The sequence below is a fragment of the Cuculus canorus genome, chromosome 3 (genome assembly GCF_017976375.1).
Source record: "Cuculus canorus isolate bCucCan1 chromosome 3, bCucCan1.pri, whole genome shotgun sequence".
In the NCBI taxonomy this organism is placed as follows: Eukaryota; Metazoa; Chordata; class Aves; order Cuculiformes; family Cuculidae; genus Cuculus; species Cuculus canorus.
Window position 1 is genome coordinate 34,178,435 of NC_071403.1, and position 20,649 is coordinate 34,199,083.

Below are 20,649 nucleotides of genomic sequence, written 5' to 3' on the forward strand. Positions count from 1 at the left end.
AGGTCCCTTACAACCCAACTATTCTATGATTCTATGATTTATGGGCAGACTTACAGAGAAGTGATGGCACAGAGGTGCTTTCAGAACATATCTATGGCCAGTTTTAAGTGTTACAGGATTAAATACTGCCAACAGCTAGGTAATTCAGCTGGATTATCAAGATTCAAGTCCCTGCTCCAGAACAAATAATTAATCACAAATATCTATTCACAGCAGGTGAATGAAAGAATGAATAGATGAGTAAATATCAATGAAAAATGTGAAATATTGTGTCTGTTTCATCAAATACAGAAAAGAGGCTTTGGCATCTAGCTTTGGGGCAGAGTTTGCAGCCAAGAGTTTTGAGAAATGAGATGTCTATCTGGCCACAGGCAGATGTTTCTCTCCCCTTCATTTCATTCCTGTTTAGTTCTAGTGGCTTCCAGTGCAGTTCCAAGGTGGAGCAGCACGCCAGAGGTTGACTCCAGGACATATTAGTTAAATCCTCTGCATGACAGTACCTGTCTTCTACATGCCTGAGTATCTAAGTAAGTCTAATCTACAGCTCTTCTCCTGGTTAGTTCTTGAGTTGTACAGAAAAAATAGGTGTTCCAAAGTTGGCTGAAATCACTCATTATTTTCTGCTATCATTCCCAGAAAAGAAAAGAGTGGAACAGCACTGGAAATTGTGGTGTGGACAAAATAAAATCATTTATGCAAAGAACATTATTACGAGACAAGTAAAATGTTTGGAAAGTAGTTAATGTCAGATTGTTCCCGTTCATACATCTTTAAAAAAGATTTATAAAATACATCCAATTCATAAATTATTTGCTTTTCATATTTCTTCTTAATTTCTTTTATTGTAGAATTCCGCTGAGTGAATATCTGTGCACATAATGTACAGAAGATAGCAATGGAATAATTTTATATCTTCTTCTGTCTCTCTATGCCTGAATTTTAATAATAATAAGTCTGAACGGTTATAATGCAAAATTGAAAGCCACCTACCAGGCAAACCAGGCAGAATGCATGAACAACCTCAGTGGTGCCTTCCCTTCTTGGTTTGCGAACAAATTACATCTAGTATATACATAAGATGTTATTCTCCTTGTGTTTCTTCTCTTTTTTTTCTTTTTAAAAAAAAGTTACTACATTTATTATTCTCATTCAGTATGGCAATAGGAAGGGTTTTTTTAAAAAAAATAAAAATAAAATAGAAAGGTCAAAAACCTGTCTGAGATGGTCATAAAGAAAAAGAGAGATAAAATGCAGATTTATCATTCAACTTCTTTCAGTTCAGCAGCCCAAATAACCAGGTATCCATTTATAACTCAGTTGCAGCCATAATAGAAGGCCAAATTCAATTTGCTGGAGTATTAAAAATGAATTTTTATTTTATTCAGCTGGAACCTGAACCTCATCTACATGAAATTGGTAGGAGTATTTCCACACATTTAATATGTTTGGGTTTGCACTTTTAATTTACTGCAGCATTTTCCTACTTCAGGACACTTTTTTCTGCCCGTAGCTGGAAGATTGTGAGTTTGTTGCTGTGGTGCTTAGTCCCTGTACAATTTAGAATTTCATTTCTGCATTTACTTATTTTCAATTTGAAATAGATCTTTAGTCACTGTGGGAAAACTGCAGTTGAGGTGAGGATTTCTTGGGAGCAAATACAGAGCCAAGAAAGCAAAATTCCATCTCTTCAAGGAGCTGTCAATAGGATCCCCTGGTAAACGATCCTCAGGGACAAGTGAGCAGAACAGAGCTGGCAAATATTTAAGGACCCTTTCCGTAGAGCGCAAGAGTGCTCAGTCCACAGACGTAGGAAATCAGTCAGGGAAGGGAAGAGATTAGAGTGGCTGACTTGAGGCCTGCTGGTCAAACTGAAGACCAAGAGGGAACTGCACAGGCAGTGCAAGCAGGAACAGGGAATCTGGAAAGTGCATAGGGATGCTGCCCGGTTGTGCAGGGATGTGTCAGGAAGGCCGGGGAGCAGCTGGAGCTGAAGTTGGCAAGAGAAGCAAAGAAAAACAAGAAAGGCTTCTATAGGTATGTCAACCAAAAAAGGAAGGTTAAAGAAAGTGTATCCCTCCTGATGAATGAAAGCGGTGGCCTCGTATCCACAGATAAGAAGGTGGCTGAGGTACTCAACAACTTTTTTACCTCAGTCTTCACTGACAACTGCTGTCCTCACCCCTCCTGGGTCAATATACAACAAAATGGGGACCAGGGGGGTAAAGCCCCCCCCACTGTAGAGAAGTACCAGGTTCATGACCACCTGAGGAACCTGAACATATATAAATATATGGGACCTGATGAGATGCATCCCAGAGTCCTGAGGGAATTGGCTGATGTGTTTGCCAAGCCACTCTCCAAGATATTTGAAAAGCCATGGCAGCCAGGGGAAGTCCCTGGTGACTGGAAGATGGGGAACACCGTGCCCATTTTTAAAAAGGGTAGAAAGGAGGACCTCAGGAACTACTGAACTGTCAGCCTTACCTTGGTGCCTGGGAAGCTCATGGAACAGATCCTCCTAGAAGCTATGCTAAAGCTGATCAAGGACAAGGAGGTGATTAGAGATCATGGCTTCACCAAGGACAAGGCCTGACTCACCAACCTAGTGGCTGGCTTTCTATGATGGAGTGACTACATCGGTGGACATAGTAAAAGCAATGGATGCAATCTATCCGGACTTCTGTAAAGCCTTTGACACAGTTCTCTACAACATCCTTCTCTCTAAATTTGGAGAGATGGATTCAATGGCTGGACTGTTCAGTGGATACCGAATTAGCTGGATGGTCACATTCATAGAGTAGTGGTCAGTGGCTAGATATCCAGATGGAGATCCGTGACAAGTGGTGTCCTTTGGGGATCTGTACTGGGACCAGTGCTGTTTAATATCTTCATGAATGATATTGACAGCGAGATTGACAGCAAGTTTGCAGATGACACCAAGCTGAGTGGGGTAGTTGTCACACCAGAGAGATGGAAAGCCATCCAGAGGGACCTGGACAAGCTGGAGATGTCGGTCTATGTTAACTCCATGAGGTTCAACAAGGCCAAGTCCTACACCTGGGTCAGGGCAATCCACGGTTTCAATACAGGCTAGAGGACAATGTGATTGAGACCAGGCCTGTGGAGAAGGATGTGGGGGTGCTGACTGATGACAAGCTCAACATGAGCTGGCAATGTGCACTTGCAGCCCAGAAGGCCAACCATATCCTGGGTTGCATCAAAAGAAGCGTGGCCAGCAGGTTGAGAGAGGTGATTCTACCCCACTACTCTGCTCTCATGAGAGCCCACCTGAAGTACCGTGTCCAGTTCTGGAATCCTCAACACAAGAAGAATATGGAACTGTTGGAATGAGTCCAGAGGGAGACTGCAAAGATGATCAGTGGGCTGACGTACCTCTGCTATGAGGACAGGCTGAGAGAGTTAGGGTTGTTCAGCCTGGAGAAGAGAAGATTCCCGAGAGACCATATAATGGCCTTCCAGTACCTGAAGGGGGTCTGCAAGAAAGGTGGGGAGAGACTTTTTACAAGGGCTTGTAGTGATAGGATGAGGGGGAGTGGCTTTAAATTGGAAGGGGGAAGATTTAGATTAGACTTTAGGAAGAAATACTTCAGAATGAGGATGGTGAGGCACCAGAACAGGTTGCCCAGGGAAGCTGTGGATGTCCCCTCCCAAGTGTTCAAGGCCAGGTTGGATGGCTCCTTGAGCAGCTTGATCTAGTGGGAGGTGTCCCTGCCCAAGGCAAGGGGATTGGAACTAGACGATCTTTAAGGTCCTAGGAGAAATGTTTTTCTTTCATGGAGAGAGGCTGGTAGTGATGGAGTAAAGGAGAGAAGGAAGCTACCATCATAGATGGAGCAATGTTTCTTCCATCCAGAAAGCAAAGTTAGGCACTATGGTAGTATCCAAAGCCTTAAGAAGTACCCATAAAGTAAAAAACATCTCTCACAACACTGCCTCCACATTAAATGCAGCCCTCCTTTGTGGGCCTTGGTTCATTCTTAGAAGATCAGAGCTGCAATAGGCTTCCTGCCACATTGTTGTCACCTCTAAGTAAGAGGTAGATTATGAGTTGTGAAATTTGATGGCACAGATTATGAAGAACTTATTTTTGCTACAAAGGAGTATTTGTCAAAGAACTGAACAATATTACTTGCTAAGAGGCAGCAAGGTAGAAATTTTTGTGAAAAGAGCCTCGCTGCAGTTTGTCATCTAATAGAAAAAGCTGTAACATTGATTTTCAGAACAGTGGTTATTGCAGTTTGTATCTGAGTCTTCGGGGGAAAAAAAATAGGCAAATGCTAGCTGTGCTTTACTAAACTACTTTGTATAACCCTCGCTCAGGATTATGTGAACTCAACCAATAATATATTTGAATAACCCTTTAGGGATCGCCCATTGCTCTTCTGCTAGCATTTGTGCAAAAGAGAGACTCTTGTTGGGCCTCTTCCTGGGGACTCCATCTTTCTGAGAGGAAACTCTTGCCAGGTCTACTCCACCTTTGTGCACACCTCTCTAGGGACAGCAAGATTCTCTTTCTACCCTTCCCTTGTCCTTGGCTCCTGCTGAGTATAATTTGTATTGTTACACAAATGTATTGCAAGCAAAGATTTTTTTTAAAAAATTGGGTTTACTCTGCAAGTATTAGACTGCAAGCTCAGCCCAGCAAATTTATCTTCTCTAACATTTTCTTTCTTCTGTTTGCCATTTCTTTTTCTTCACCTAGCAATTTTCTCAAAAAAAAAAGAAATTTTGTCAGCATAGCTGCTCTCAGCATGCTGCCTATATTACCTCAGTGAAAGAAGGAAAATTGATGTCTGGACATATGTAGTCTTCCGGAAAAGGGTCTTACTTCACTCACTGACAAACCTAGCAGTATAACTAACAGTATTTCCCAAGGGTAGTGGCCTTGCTTTAAAAAAAGAGAAGAAGAAAAGGAAACAAAATCAATATTGACTCTTGACACATTTTAATTTACGTCACTGCATGGCTTTCAGTCCAGGCACAAATCAATAGGCAGCTTTTAACACTGCTCGACTAGTTTGTTCTATGTAAAAGAAGAGAGATTTGCCTCGAGTGGCTTGTTTTTCCCTTCGGGCTCCAGGCAGACTCTCCACCATTAACACTGTGTGATTCTTCGAAATGAAGTTGAGTTTATTTGACTGCTCTTTCTGTGACTGATCAGAAGAGCTTGAACTGTAATATTAATCAGACAACATTTTCTTCATCACCACTTACAGTCAATTGACTTTGTACTTAGTAAAAGTGTCTCAAGCAGCCAACTCAATGTACCAGAGGGCAAAAGTCAATAGGAGGAAGAAAGATTTAGTTTCAAAACACAGTACACAGCCTGTGGAACTGCTGCCGCATACATGCTGGGCACTTTATCACACTGCAGGTGAGCTGGCTGCTATTACATGTTTTTATTTGCATGATGAAGGCATCTGCATCATCTCAGTTGTTTTTGTTGAATAAGCCTCCTCTGTCAACTGCAGATTTTCTTTCAGTCTGAGGTTTACCTGGGAGATGTAGGGACCAGGAAGCTTCTCCAAACTGCACCGAGTTTAATAATTATTTAATTTCAATTCAACTCTCTACAGATTTCAGCAGAGAACTGACCTATGAAGAAGGTGCCTTCTGTTTCAGATATACTGATGACTGTTACTCAAATGCCTGGCACATGTCATGCTAATAATACTACCCACATGATTAACAAATACCAATTTGCCTACGATACCATTGGTACCATTTTAATAGACACTTGCATACAGCGGGTCTTCTGAAACCACTTCTTTGTCATACATTGATTTTAGAATACAGAAGAGTCAGAATACAGATGCCCAGAGGTCCAACATTACCAGTTTTTTTTTTCCTGCAGTCTCAGCACCTCATCTCAGAGTATTTTTAGCTCATAAAGCCTCCATAGGCTTTAGTTTTCACGCTAAAGAAGTGCATGCAATATTGAAAACAAGAGCCTAGAGAAGGCATGCAATACTTTAGAAATGTTCTTTGCTAGAAGGAGACTCTGTGTGAAGTCCAACAGGCCATAAAATGAGCAGTCAAGTCTTTTTCTATGGCACATTTTAGACATGCATAACCAGAGTCTTCCCACTTGTATAAAGCAGCTTGTTGACTCCTTTTATTGCTTTCCTGGGGATTCTCCTTAAATAAAGTGGATTCCTCAGTGGTGCAGAACTGATGTAGCACTGAGCACAATGCTGACTCTCCCTCTCTCGTTTTTTCTGGATTAGGCCTATAGTTGTTTACATACATAACTAAATATAATAATAAAAATCGTACGGTAAATGAGTCTATGCTCATACTAAACAAGTTTTGTGTTTGCTTTATTAAGCAAAAAGGTTCTTTTCTGTGAATGAACCAAGGTTTATCAAAAACTCTGTTTACAGTGGATAAAATTAGTATCATTTTGATGGAACACATTGAGCATATTTTACTTGGAAACAGATTTTGCTGGTTATTTATTTTTCAAAATTTCCATAGACTGGGCCAAACTGCACGAAACAGCTGTCAGTCTCAGATCATGCAAATAAATTTTTGTTTAACCATCCAAGTTTTCTTTACATTTGTCGCTTATGAGTTTAGAGTTACAGGACAACATGAGTTTTCCAGTGGAAAACAACAGAGCGGTAGTAAGAATAAAGAAGGACTTTCAAGGACGCTCAGGGCAGGCAGTCAGACAAGACTTCCTTTTAATTTGTATTCTTATTCTGTTGAGGGGGGGAGGGGTTGAAACCAGGTTACATCAAATTAGTGAAGAAAAGTGTAAAAATAACTATTTATTCAAATACATCCAAGCATTATTCCGGAAATCAACTCTGCATACTACTAGTTTTGCACAATACTTTAGCTCTCAGTTCCTGATGCAAAGATAACATGCACTTGTTCTCAACTTTGTCTCCTGACATTTGCAAAATAGTACGCAAAACTCAAATTAATTGCTTAATTAGGAAGCATAAAATCCTATTTCCAGTGGAACGGATCCATTTGCGTACAGCTTGTACACCGTGTACCAGTACCAGATATATAAGGCTTATACCACTACTCACCAAAAATCCCATTAAATGCCAAGTCCACAAGCACACTCCAGCTGTTTTATGCTGTTCCACCAACAGGAGTCGAGGTAAATTACCCTTGTAGAGCGTGATGGGCTGTCTCCCAGGGGTTACAAATGCAGGCAGTGTACAACCATAGTGGGCAGGCCAGTGCTGTGCCGCGACATGTTAGAAACAGAGGCAGGGTGAGGGATAAGGGCAGGACTGCTGGGCAGTCAGCTCTGCTCCTATCAGGTGACAAACAGTGGGCACACTAGAAAGGTCGGACCAGCTCTGCCCAGCTCTCCCTATGCCCCCTCTGAAATCCACCCACTCTGTAGCTGCAAAATGTGAGCTATAATTTCATCCCAAACCTATAGCAGATGCTGGTGGCTCCTATGATTTCTTTTCTAGATCTCTGATACTAGGTCCTAGGTACTTCCAAAATTCGTTCTGAATACCTATTATACAAAGTAACAAATAGGCATTATATAGCTGGTGATGAAGTAAGATGTGAAGTCTTAGATATAAGATCACCTGAGTAATTTCAAATTTGGCTTTTCTGCCAGTCAAATAGGCTTATCCTAATTGCAGAGAAATAGACTATTATTGAAGATCTTTCACTAGGATAGAAACTAATCACAGGGATCCCACCAGCATAATTTCCCCATTTTATCGAGGCATGAGCGGAAGGGAGAGGGAGCTGAAGGATTGTGTCTGAGGGCATCCATCAGACCAATGACCAAGAGAACTCAGAGCCAGCCACACATCATTTTCCACTGGATCAGCAAGCAGATCCCACTAACTGCAGCTGAAGGATAACTGGCAAGAGCTAAGGGAGTGACAGGACCGTGGACCTGGTAGAGAGGACAGGGAGGGACTGGAACTAACTTTTTGAAGCTTGCATCTCTATTGGCTTAAGCACAACATCACAGACTGTGATTCAACTCCAACTGTTCTAGTTTAGTGGTATAGTCTAGCAGAGATAATACTAGGCAAGGTTTCAGTAGCCTTCGGGTGAAAATAAATTGTTCTAAACCTCCTGAAACAGAGCCTAACTGTCTCTCCCAGAGACCACACCACTGAAGTGCAACATACGTTTAAGTGGACAGTCAGAGTTCAAACATATGCAGTCATGCTGGTATTTCATAAAGGACTCCATTTGGAACGAAAAAGAACATGAGGATAAGGCTGTAGGAATTTTTCACCATCTGTGATAATAATTCAGAAAAAGCCTGGCACACAATCTGCAAAAGAAAATCCTCTCCTGGGGTTGTAGTTCTGGAATTTACTTCCAGGATTCAAGCATTACATTTTTTTAGTGCTTTATGATTATTCACAGAGGCAGATGATTTCTGTTATGTGGCACAACTCTTGCTATGAGTTCTCATTCTGTATAAAACACTTGACACAATGTACTTGGCACAAGACTTACAAATGACCAGACTCAATGCCACACTTATGCTAACTTCCAATACAATATTCCACTATAGGTTGTCCTGTTATTTCACATCACATTTCCTGAAATGAAAGATTAAAAGGTGATGTAACACAAAAAAATTACATCAACTGATTTTCTTAGTCATCTGAGTTTTCCTACACGTGTTTATGCGCTCAAAAGTTTAATAATTGTTAAGTGACAAATCTGTACAGGTACACACGAACCAGGGTTACCAAAACTGATTACATTGTTAAAAATCCAAGAAGATGCTGTTAGGAATATTACCAGACTAAGTGAGACTGACAGCTTGCCTACGCAGTTGTTTCCTTCCTGTGGTCAGGGTAGGGCTGTGCTATGGACAGGTTGGAAAGTTCAGCCCAAGCAGCTGCCAGCTTCCCAAGCAGTGTCCAAACTGCCTGACAAAACCTGCCTCTGGTACCTCCTGCTCCCTGAAGCCATTGCCCTTTCACAGGGTATGTACCATTCAGTGCTGGCTCTGCTGCCTCCAGGTACGCAGGGTCAGATCCCTATTTTCAGGACCCTTATTTCCCCTATACTGATGGAATTTGAGCAAATTATTCCTAGTGTTTTCCAATGAAGTCCAAAGGATGCTGGATTTTTCCCTCTACGTGGAACTGAATGGTACAAAGAAAATAAGAAATAACATAAGAAAATATATTAAAAGTGTACATTTGAAGAATAATTTGTTTAATGTGGAAGTTATTTTCTAATTGTCTCAGTCAGTGACTGGTTTATGCTCAGGACATGGTACTTCTCTGCTTACTACTTTAAAATTCTGATGTCAAATGTATTTAATCCTATTCAGTTCATGTCCTCAATCATTTCTTTGACAGCAAGCTCCATTGGCTAATCATTTATTCCTAAGTCAGTTGGGGCTTGCAACACCTTGGTTATTAATCAGATCAGGTTTTGCATTAATTAATTAAGTGTAACTGAAAAAAAATCAATCCAACTCAATCAATCTGATCCCAGTAAAAGTGTGAATGTGGATCGAACTTAAACCTCTACAGATCTGAACACTTCTAGCCTCAGTGGAGACATCAGAGAACTGAGGACAAAACCCTGCTGGTTTGGCTTTGTCTGAAGTTCAGAGTTGCAACAACTCTGATCCTGAGATCATAGAGTCCAAAGGCAATCAAAATGCAGCTAGGAGAAAAGTATTTGGAGACCATCCTCTTTTTTTTTTTTTCCCCTTTTACTATTACTAAACAAATCTCACCATTAAAACTTCTGCGTCTGACTACATTGTGTTATATTGGTGTCAGAAACAGGAGTATTTTGTGTGAAGCATCGGGCACTGGCTAGGCTAGACTGGTAGATGTTTGAAAGATTCAGAGAGCTAAGGCTTTCACAGAGGTCTTTTTGACTTAAATCTGGGTTTAAGTCTTAGGCAACTTTGGACATTTGACAATTGTACCAGAGTGTCTGGTTGCCACCGCTGATGTCTGCTGCTTGTTCCTCTCCAGTCAGGTTGCACAACACCTTTTCACGCATGGTGCTACAGCCCCTTCTCTGCTCTGTGGCCCCCATGTGTCACAGTTGGCTTCAGCTACTGACAAGCTGTTTGATACGTAGCGTCCTGGAGCAGGAGAAGGGCTGCCATCCTTTGCTGCTCAGAGCTGCACAGGAGCCTATCAGCAGTCCCGATAGTCAGCAGCATCCCTTTCTTCCACCTGCAGCAGCATGGCCCCCCAATGAGACGCTGCTGCCTTGTGCATTAAAAAGGCAGACAGGAGGGATCTGCGTTTGAAAAGCTGGGCAAGTGCCTGCCTATTTACTTTTATAATCCTAGCGCAGACAAGTGATGATAAGCAGGGCTATATGGGTCTTATAGGTAGGGACATAAATAGATATGTAGATGCAAAGGTACAAATGAGTGTTGTGTATCCTGTGTCTCCTGAGGTATCGATATCCTTTTATCTCAAGTAAAACTTACAAAGCAAAACAAGGTTAACTGCTGTGGATACCCATTAATGTAAACATCTATAAGGGGAACATATTAAGGTAATATTTTAACCCACTTTTAGACAGAAAGGATGTTTTTGAAAGACAGAAAATTAACTGAATTTTGGATTGGTTTGGAACAATTGAAAATCTGATGCTAAGGAACAGGTCTCTGTAGCATAGTGACAAAATTGCGGTGGCATCTTTCAGAGTCCAGGCGCTGATAACAATGGCTTTATTTCCCTTATGCTTCTCAGGAGTAAGAGATTAGGAGAAAACTACTCCTGCCACAGGAAGTCATAGGAATTACTGAGCACAGTATTGCATCTTTATACTGCTAAAAAGCGTTTTAAATATCCTTCTAGAGATCGAAGATTAAAGAGACATATTTTCCACTATAAGGTACTCATGCATAAGCTTTGTCCTAACCTGAGCATTTCTCCCAGCATATCCATAGCAGTCACACACACAACCACGTGTATGGCTGGATGCACAGTTTCTTAATGTTAAAAGTAAATATTCCATCATGTAGAGTAGCACTAAGAAGCTGAATGTACACAGTACCAAAAGATGTTAACGCCATGAAGCATCAGCACTATTGTAGTATCCATTATTACATTTGTACTAGTAAATAAAGTAGCCCATAGCCTACTCTATAGCCTTAGAAGCAATTTGCACCCAGACAGCTAAATCCTCTTTAAATAAGGTTGACCCCATCTATTTTGCTTACAGCTTCCTGAATGGAGCTGGAGCATTGGCTTAGGGAGTGTTAGCTGGCATGAAGCCAAGTGCATGTCGGAAAGCAAGCTAGGCATTAGCAAACAACTGTAGGATAGTGTTTGAACCTGGCACTGTCTAACTAGTGATAGGTGCAGCTTGTGGTATTTGTAGGCCCCAGAATATTTTGGTCTTTACAGCCCAGTGCTGCCACCAGTGCTGCCTGCTCTCACAGAGGCTGTGGCTTCATCCCTTGCAAGGCTTCCTTGCAAGGCTGGGATTTTGCAAATCAGTTCTTCCCAGACAGCTTCATTTTCTCTCCCAACAAAGCTGATATTGGAGAGAGAATATTGTGAGGGTGCAAATCCTGGGTGAGGGGTAGGAAAGAAAAGGACTATTGAGATAGGAAGGCTCGTATACTGGAGACAAGCATTCCCACAAGCCTATTGTGCGAAAAATCACTCAATTAGCTAAAACATCGAGCCATCAGTCCAAGTTCTTTACTGAGTTTTTGGACCTTTACCGATATCAGATTATCTAGGAGCTGGGGTAAGTGGGGGAGAGAAAAAGAAATGGAATCTTCATCCACCTCCACTCATTTCTTGCCTGAAGAAGTTACAGCACAATTACCAAGTACTACAAGACTTGTCTTATCATTTTTTTTGGCTTTGATTTAGTGAAAGATTCATATTGCGTTGCCTAACACTAACTTTTACACAGATGGTTGCTTGGTGTATAGACATCAGGTATTTACATACATCAGATAAGCATAAATATACATAAAACATATCCTTTTGGAAAAACAAAGCTAAGATTTGTGGTATTACTGTTCTACAAAATAAAAATTCTCCTGTGCTGACCAGGCCTAGAAACAAACTTGTTGAGGCTCATCAAATATATTCCCATAGGACTCAAGGATAATTTTAGTTCAGTTACTGAGCCATTCTCTAGCTGGGAAAAGATGACCTGTTAGTCTGTGCTTTTCCTAAGCAGGCTTTCTCCTAACAATCACTTTTTGCTGAAGTGTCCAATCAAGTTTTGAATAGCTCCAGACAAAAGATTTACCCGACGGCTTCTGAAGAAAGTACAGTAGTTTGAGAATTACCTGTTCTTTTTCTTTTTTTGCCACCTCCTTGTTCCAGAGACATATCATTTTTAAAATTAAAGTGCATCGTAACCAGCTGTATTATTTTATATACCCTTGCGCTTGTACAACTACTGTTGCATCTGCACTTTTCACTGTTCATGCAGCTACCAAGCATTTCAGATGAAGATTTTTTTTGTTGTTGTTGATAATATGATTAGGTATTTAGAGAGTTCTGTGAGTGTAGCCTGGTTGGTTCTGTTGAATGCAGCTACAAGATATGGTCATTGTCCATAGAAGGATAAAAATAAGGCATAATTCCCTTCATATTGGTATTAAACCTTGCCAACTGATCTCATTATCCTGAAATTACCAAACTACCAGATATGCATAGGGGGGACTAGAGTGTGCAGGGCCCTCAGGATAAAATGCTGCGGAGTGCGCTGAGGGTAGGCTGTTTGGGCAGGTGCCCAGAAATATGCCAGCTGCAGAAATGTGCTGCTGGCACAGTGCAGCAGCAGCAGCAGCAGCAGCCCACATTTACCTTGATGGTTTTTATCAAAAGCAGAATGTGCACATTCCAAGCCAGCAGAAGGAGCCCCACTGGCAGCAGCCTGGTCTCTGGAGTTTTGTGTTTCGCTTTTCCCTCGGTGTACAAGGATGTTCCTTTCTTTTACTTCTCACAAAGGAAATGACTCTTACAAACAGACTTACCATGCTGCTTTTCTAATGTCTACCATTCCTGTTTACCCTAGCTCCTCATTCATTGCAAATGGGGACAGAATTTGGAAATCTGCTGTTGCAAAATCAGATATCCATTTTCTTCCACCATCCTCTCTTTGTGTGCTCTTTAAGGCTCTGTCCTTCTCTGTGAGAACAAGTGCTCACCCATCCTGCTGTGGTCCAGACCTCGATGAGCCTTGCAGGCCACCTTAAAGGGAATCGGAATAGATAGACTTGTGTGTGAGTGCTGAACGCAGTCCACAGCTTTTAATTTTCAGAAGACAGCTACTTCCTAGGAAGAAAAGTTTTTGATAAACTAGTGTATAGTTGGAGGGAGAGATTAGGATTTGCAATGGGTCAAATTCTCAGAGTTTATACGGTGTGGAAAGTACAGAGGTCACAAAAGACTTCATATGTGTACATATGCACACATAGAATCATGGAATAGTTTGAGTTAGAAGGGACCTTAAAGATCATCTACTTCCAACCCCAATTTGAATATATTTTAAAATTGTTTGCCTGGAAAATATATCTGCCTCTGTTGAATTCTGGAGACAACTCAATTCCATATCATAATGAAATCATTTGCAACAATATAATTTAATCTGGATATTTAATAACATTTTTTAGCAGGTACCAGTACTTAGGAACAGAAGAGCTCCTACATTTAGTATTAAGCAAATAGCTCTGCTGAATTCCTGCTCAAAGACTTCAACTGGTGCTATTTTCCTCATAATCTCTCATGTCATTTAGTATGGTGCATCTTACCAGAAAGTAATGTAGCAGAGTTTTGCCTTCTGCTAACACAATGACAACACAGGTATTCGGTTTTCTCCTATCAGTTTTCAGGTTAACACTTGCTGACATCTTTTTTCTTCTTGTAATTGCTTTCCCCTATACTTCCTGACATGACATGTTCTTATACTAATTGGACATCTAAATCACACTGAAAAACTTGCATTCTGTAGGCTCTAGCTTTAAAAAAGGCCAAATATTACTAGCTGAAATGACAAAAGATGTGCAGACAAGGGAGGAAAAAAAGGTCTTTTAATATATGGATGTGGAAACATTTTCTGATCCATTAGTATTGTGACCATTTGGATAGAACAGATTAATGGCATTTGGGTAAAACACAGCTGGGAAATAAGGCCTTTCTCTTATAAATTCTGCAGGGAAAAAGATATTCTTGAAGGTATGGCTCCATTTGAATCACAACTATTGCCCTTACAATCATAAAATTTCTGTTGTCCTCTGTAAGGGCTGTTTTTTTTCTCTGTATACTCCATCTCCATCTTTTTGTGCTGCATTAGATAATATTCAGTGATTTATTTTATTTATAAACCCTCATTTCCTAGATCCACATGATTAACAAGGAAAAACAGGAATGAAAAAAAGGAATGAAAAAAAGCTCACTCAATGTATCAGCAGCCAATTAACCAGCTTTAATGGCCATGGAGAATAGCTTGGAAACATTGAGATGTTGTCCGAAAGACAAGCTCAAGGCTGACAGAATTTTTAACAATATCACAAGTTTTCATAGAATCATAGAATCATTAGTTTGGAAAAGATCTTAGAGATCATCAACTCCAACCGTACCTGTCTACTACTAAATCATGTCCCCAAGCACCTCATCTACCTGCCTTTTAAACACCCTCAGGGATGGTGATTCAACCACCTCCCCGGGAGCCTGTTCCACTTTAGGGCCTGATTAGATATTCTGGCTGACCATGGTGAGTCTAATTAAATCCAGTGTTAGAAGGCAGCTATTCAGCAGGGTGTGACTGTGAAAGGCTTGTGGTGGTGTCTTTTCTGGGCACCGTAAAGCCTCTTCACTGGTCCTAGTGTCCGAGGGTACCTATCCAGTGCATAACTTAGAGACAACAGGACAGCAGAGAAAGACTATTGGGAGGGATCCCACAAAAGACAAATCGCAGAGCATTGGGGCTGTGAAGATGCTCAGCAACAGCTCTTTAGCTTTAATGTGACATTCAGCTTGATGGCCTTGGCTTAGTGGTTAAATTTTTTGGGGATGACTTGGCGAAATAGAAATTCTCTTTTAGTATTCTGTTGACAGATCTGCAGTTTTAAAGAAAAATAAATTGGTAACATCATCTGACATCATCAGCTTGTTAATGGAACTTTTATCCTGTGGCACCAATGTTATCTTTGACCATTATACACTTTGGCTAAAAAAGGAAGTACAACAGTGTGAAAAATAAGATAAAAAGGGAAATACCAGAATACAATGGCTATTAGCAGGGAAGAATGGTCATTGAATTTAAGATACTTCATTAGGACTCAGAATCCAAGTCCAGTTTCCCCGTTGCCTAATGACTATCAACCAAATGAGTGATTAAATGTATCTGTGTCTTAGCACTATATTCCAAATAGTGCTCTCTCCATCTCATCTAATTAGATACAAACTGTTCAAGTTAGGGACTTTCAATAGCTATGTACACTGATTAACATAAAAAGATCTGTTTTACTGAGTGCATTGGCTACATACGCACTAGTAAATTAAACAGTGTCATCTATACCTTTAATAATAATAGCCTTTAATAGCGGTCACCTATACCTTTAAATAATGCTTAACTAAAAAAATAATCACAGTTCTCATAAATCATATATAAGATTAAATGCTGTCATAAGCCTGTACGCTATAGTCATACTCCTTTATGCATTGTACATAACTACATATTATATAGACATATAGAATTGCATATTCATTGCAGAATATGAAACAATAAGCTTTACATATAGCCTCTTTTTTCTGCCTCATTATACAGAACTAGCTACTTTAGCCATAATGCTTTTAATTTTGTAAGACAGTGCCAGCTTATCTCACTCCAGAATATAAGCCAGGGTAGTTAACTGCATGTTATAAATACTACATATGTTATTTTTATTTATATTGTTTGATTTGCACTCCACTGGGACTGGAGAACAAGTCTTATGAGGAGCAGCTGAGAGAGCTGGGGTTGTTTAGCCTGGAGAACAGGAGGCTGAGGGGAGACCTTATTACTCTCTACAACTACCTGAAAGGAGGTTGTGGAGAGGAGGGAGCTGGCCTCTTCTCCCAAGTGACTGAGGACAGGGCAAGAGGGAATGGCCTGAAGCTGCGCCAGGAGAGGTTCAGGCTGGATATCAGAAAAAAAATTCTTCACAGAGAGAGTCATCAGGCACTGGAACAGGCTGCCCAGGGAGGGGGTCGAGTCACCTTCCCTGGAGGTGTTCAAGGAACGGGTTGATGAATGCTTAGGAACATGGTTTAAGGGAGTGTTAGGAATGGTTGGACTCTATGATCCAGAGGGTCCTTTCCAACCTGGTGATTCTATGATTCTGTGATTTTACCTATCGATCTAGTGAAAAATTTCCTGTCAATAAGATAGTACTGGATATAAAAGGAATAAATTTCTCTGTTTTGTTAAATAAGTCTTTGACTTACACACAATTACATGAAATCTCTCTCTGATGTAAATAAACCCACAGCAGCTTCAAGGAAGATGTCCTAGGAGCTCCACATTGAATTTTGTGCAATCATTTGGGGAAATAATTAAAGTATTTTTCTGCCCTGTAAAAACAACTTTTGTTACTTCTGGCTACTTCTAGAAAAGACTGAGTAGTGTTATGGATTTGATTAGCTCATCTCTTTTCTTTTGACTCAGGGACAGGGAAAATAATGAATGACTAACCACTTCAAGTAACTGTTTTTACACTGAGCCCATTACAGAACCAATTACAAAAGCCAGACAGAAAGCTATATAGATGTGATTAGGTTATAGTGCTAATACAAGGGTTTGTGTATAATTATCCTACAGTACAGATAATTCAAACAAAGACTAATCAGAAGACATATCAAACACCTAAAAATCACAATTCTGTCAGAATTCCTTTTAGCTGTAATTTAAAAAACTGCAGATGTATTGTGACTTTTTAAACAACAGGAGAGAAATCACTCTGGTCTCTTTCCTTCCTTGCCCTGCACGACATTGTCCTGCGGTTTACAGAAGCTCAGTTTGCACTACATGCCTGCACTAATCATATCTGGGATGTAATTCAAAGCAGTTTTGGACCTTTTCTGAATTCCAGTGGCTGGTAATAGTTTCCTAGGGACTTCCCTACAATTGTGGACTATGACAGCACAGCACATGCCATAGCTCAGCAGACAGAGAGGATTACACCTCTGTATCAGGAGCTGCTGAATTAAACTCAGAGGCCAGAAGTAATAGCACGCTTGCAGCACCCCAGGTGCAGAAGAGAATGTGACAGAGTAAATTGAGGTAGTGCTGTCCTGCCCTTTGTGTCCAATTTCTAGGAATGAGGAGAGGGCAGCAACAAACTTTTAAATATTGCTATTTTCAAATATCTTTGCTGTGCTGACATTGCATTTTGAAATGTGGAAGAAAAGTGCTTGTCATGTGTATGCTACTCCTCCTGACCTCCAGCACTGTTACCTTCTTTCCCCTCCTTCATCACCTCTCTTCTCTGAGTTCTCTCCTCTGCTGTTGTGCTCGGAATAGATCCTGCATTTCCCTGCCAGCAGTTTGTATCTTATCTCAAAACATATGACTCAGTACCATGCCTCCTTCTCTTTTTCACTATTTATATGATGTGCCCTACACAGTCAGGTTACTCAGTTCTGAAAACCCTGGTGCAATTCAATTCACATCAAAGCAGCCAATTTGTCAGCTTCTCCATCACTTAAAAGCTGTATATTCACTGCCTGACCTCCCTGAGCATATATGTTACTTTCCCACCTTCTGCCAGGAAAAACTCAACTTGCAGGGAATTGACTGATTTGATATATAAATTATCTCTTGTCTTCCCTTTCTTAGTGTCTGCTGACTATTTAGTTGTCTCCTCTTAGTGTGTTTGTTCCTCAGGGCAGAACACTGCTCAGAAAGTGTTTAGCATACACAGAGCAGTGCTTAGTAATAATTACTAACTTCATTGTGCATCTAACTGCATTTTAGTCTTTGAAGTGCTCCAAATAACATTTTCCCAGCAAATGATGCCTTGTATGTAAAATGAAACCTTTGAAATAAAACCTTTCTAAAAACTGCTTGTTGACATCTATTAATCAAAATATGTAAAGAAAATCTGAAAACTTTCTCCGCACCAGCCAAGACCCTGTGAGCTCAGCCATGTTACCATGTCTTATTTCTTGAAGTGTTCAATCGGAAATCTGTTTCTGGGTAAGTGCAAGCTGTAGTATGAATGGTTTCTGAAGGTGGTATGAGATGCAGTATGAAGTACAGTAGCAACCTAATAGACTCTTACAAAATTGCAGACTTTTATCTTCCTAAGGTCACCTAAAAAGATAAATTCTAAATATAATTAAGCCTTGAACGGACTTGTTTCATGGACTTTATCTTTCACTAATTTTTTTAATCCTAATTGGTATTTAGCATTTATGCAAGACTGTGTGATTTAAGATGCATGAGTTCAACAGAGTCCTCAGCTGAAGGACAAGTATTTTAGTGAATGTGAGACCTGACCCAAAGGCTATTTCCAGCAGTTTGTCATTTAGTACAGGGAAGGTTAGGTAGGTTACAGTGATATATGATCTTTCATGCTCTGAACCTAACCACACAGTGGAACTGCTCCTACGACTTCCATTAACTGTATGCAGCTCTTCTCTTATATAGAGTAACCTGAAAATGTGTCAACCTTTCTGCTCATGACTGAACGTGAAAAAGTGAAAAAAAAGTGAAATAAAAATAAAACTTGTGATAAGTTGGGTCACTCCATCAAAACTCTGTGCTCAGTCCATGTAAGCCCGAATGCAAATTTCTGCTGAGTATATTTTGCAGTCATTCATATACCGAGAGGAGAGGGGGGGAAATCTTGGCTAGTGCTCCATGTGGAGCCCTGCCAGCACACTGCATTAAGCAGTCACCCTGGTGCAGGAGCAGCCTGGGGAATGCCAGTGGAAAACAGCACCTGCAAGCGTTCTGCAAATGGCATGAGGCTGCAAAAGGGGGTGGAGAAAGGATGTAAACGGACAAAATATGATGAAAAATGGCTAAGAGCCATGAGCAAGTAAGACATACAGATAGGATTTTCTGCTTAAGGGGACAAGTTAGTGGAACAATTCTTCTCTTCCTTTCATGGATACGTAAGAATCAGAGCTGTTAAAATTTCAAGGAGTGAGAAACAGGCATTTTTTCTAAACAAATAACATTTGGAAAAAAGCTGCTTTGTTTCACATTGTTGCCATTTTCCCCCTCCACATTTTCCATCAGAAGACTGATAAAAAAATAGGAAGAAAATCTGGAAGATACTTATTTTTCTTTTGCCAGCTGGACAGATATCAGCAAAAACAAATAAACAATCATTTCAAGAGGCATCTCATAATGTAGTTTATAATCACAAACATTTTCATCAATAATGCTCAATAATGTTTTTCATTGCAAATCTTTTCAGGAGAAAAATTTCTGGGCAACTCTAAATATAATATTGAGGGCTGATATCTGCTGGTGAAACAATTCAGTTGAACTCAAACTGCCTTCCACACAACTGAGATGAATTAAGAGCTGGGAATCTGTTGTATGTTCCTACATCAGCTGGAGGGTTAGTATATGAAATTCCTCAATAATGATGGCCCTTTTAGAAAGCCTTCCAACGTATAGCTATGAGTCAAATAAAAGTTCATGTACCTATGGATATGAGTGAAATAGGAAGAAAACTTATATTAATCTTACTTTCAAGGTAATTTAATACCACTAACCCCCTGGTAACACCTGAAGAGAGACCAGTTTTCAGAAAAGAAACCAAACCAAATCCTCAAGGCAGAAAACTTCTGAGAGCTAGAAATTATGAAATTCAGCAACTGGTTTATAGAAAGCTAAGATGTGCGCAAACAAAACTTGCATCCTTACTTTCCATTCATTCTGTGGAGGGAGTGGGCTGTCCCTATCTGTCCCTTGCCCAGCTAATTTCCATCTTCATAGCAGGGCTGGGAGGAGTTAGAGAGGAAAAACGTCTCCCATCCACACCTACCATAATGTCCTAACCAAGGCAAGACTGACAGTAGCATGCTAAAAACAGGTGGCAGGAGATCCTTTTCTTTCCCATATGAATGCAGACAATTCACCAGTGAGCACATTGACTCTGATATGCTCACCACGGTCTGGCATCACCACCAGTGTACATATGTGTGGTGGAGTTCTGGAAGGCATCCACAGGGCTGTTTCATTCAGGCAAGCCATGGCAGCGGGAGCATGGTTCAGGCACAATGTTGAGGAATATGTCTCAGATTACAACTTCTTCTTGTTGCATGATATTAATTCGGTTGTGGAAGAGTGTTTAGAATCCCTTTAGTCCTGGGTAACCTTTTTCCATAATAATTTTACTAAAGTGACTAAAATAAGCTGGGCTTACTTCTTAGTACTGTAAAGCCGATTGTCGCTAGTTGTATATGACCTTGCTGCATGCAGTCCTTCCTTTGCTCTAAGACGCTGACTCAGTGCCAAGCAGAGGATGAGTCAAGAGCATTATTGCAGATGCTTTAACTTCTACAGCTCTGAAAAGCAATTATTCTGCAGTCCATTCCACCCCCTCACAACAGACATCTGCATTTCTTCTAAATATAGACAAAAATGAAAGCCTTTGAAGGAAGGGAGAGCCCTGGCCGAGTGAGCAGGTGTGGGAACTCCTTCTGGGAAGAT

General features: G+C 40.5%; 1 protein-coding gene across 9 annotated transcripts in view; it reads right to left on the bottom strand.

Annotated features, from left to right (window-relative positions):
- The window catches only part of HS3ST5 (heparan sulfate-glucosamine 3-sulfotransferase 5), a 203,316-nt gene that overhangs the window by 30,326 nt on the left and 152,341 nt on the right, over positions 1–20,649 (bottom strand). The window contains exon 1 of one of the 9 annotated variants that reach the window (XM_009571953.2): positions 7,065–7,314. The exons of the other annotated variants lie outside the window; for them this stretch is intronic. The gene's annotated coding sequence lies outside the window, so the exon portion shown is untranslated. Of the gene's footprint in view, positions 1–7,064; positions 7,315–20,649 lie in introns of those variants that run through there. 9 annotated transcript variants of the gene reach the window in all.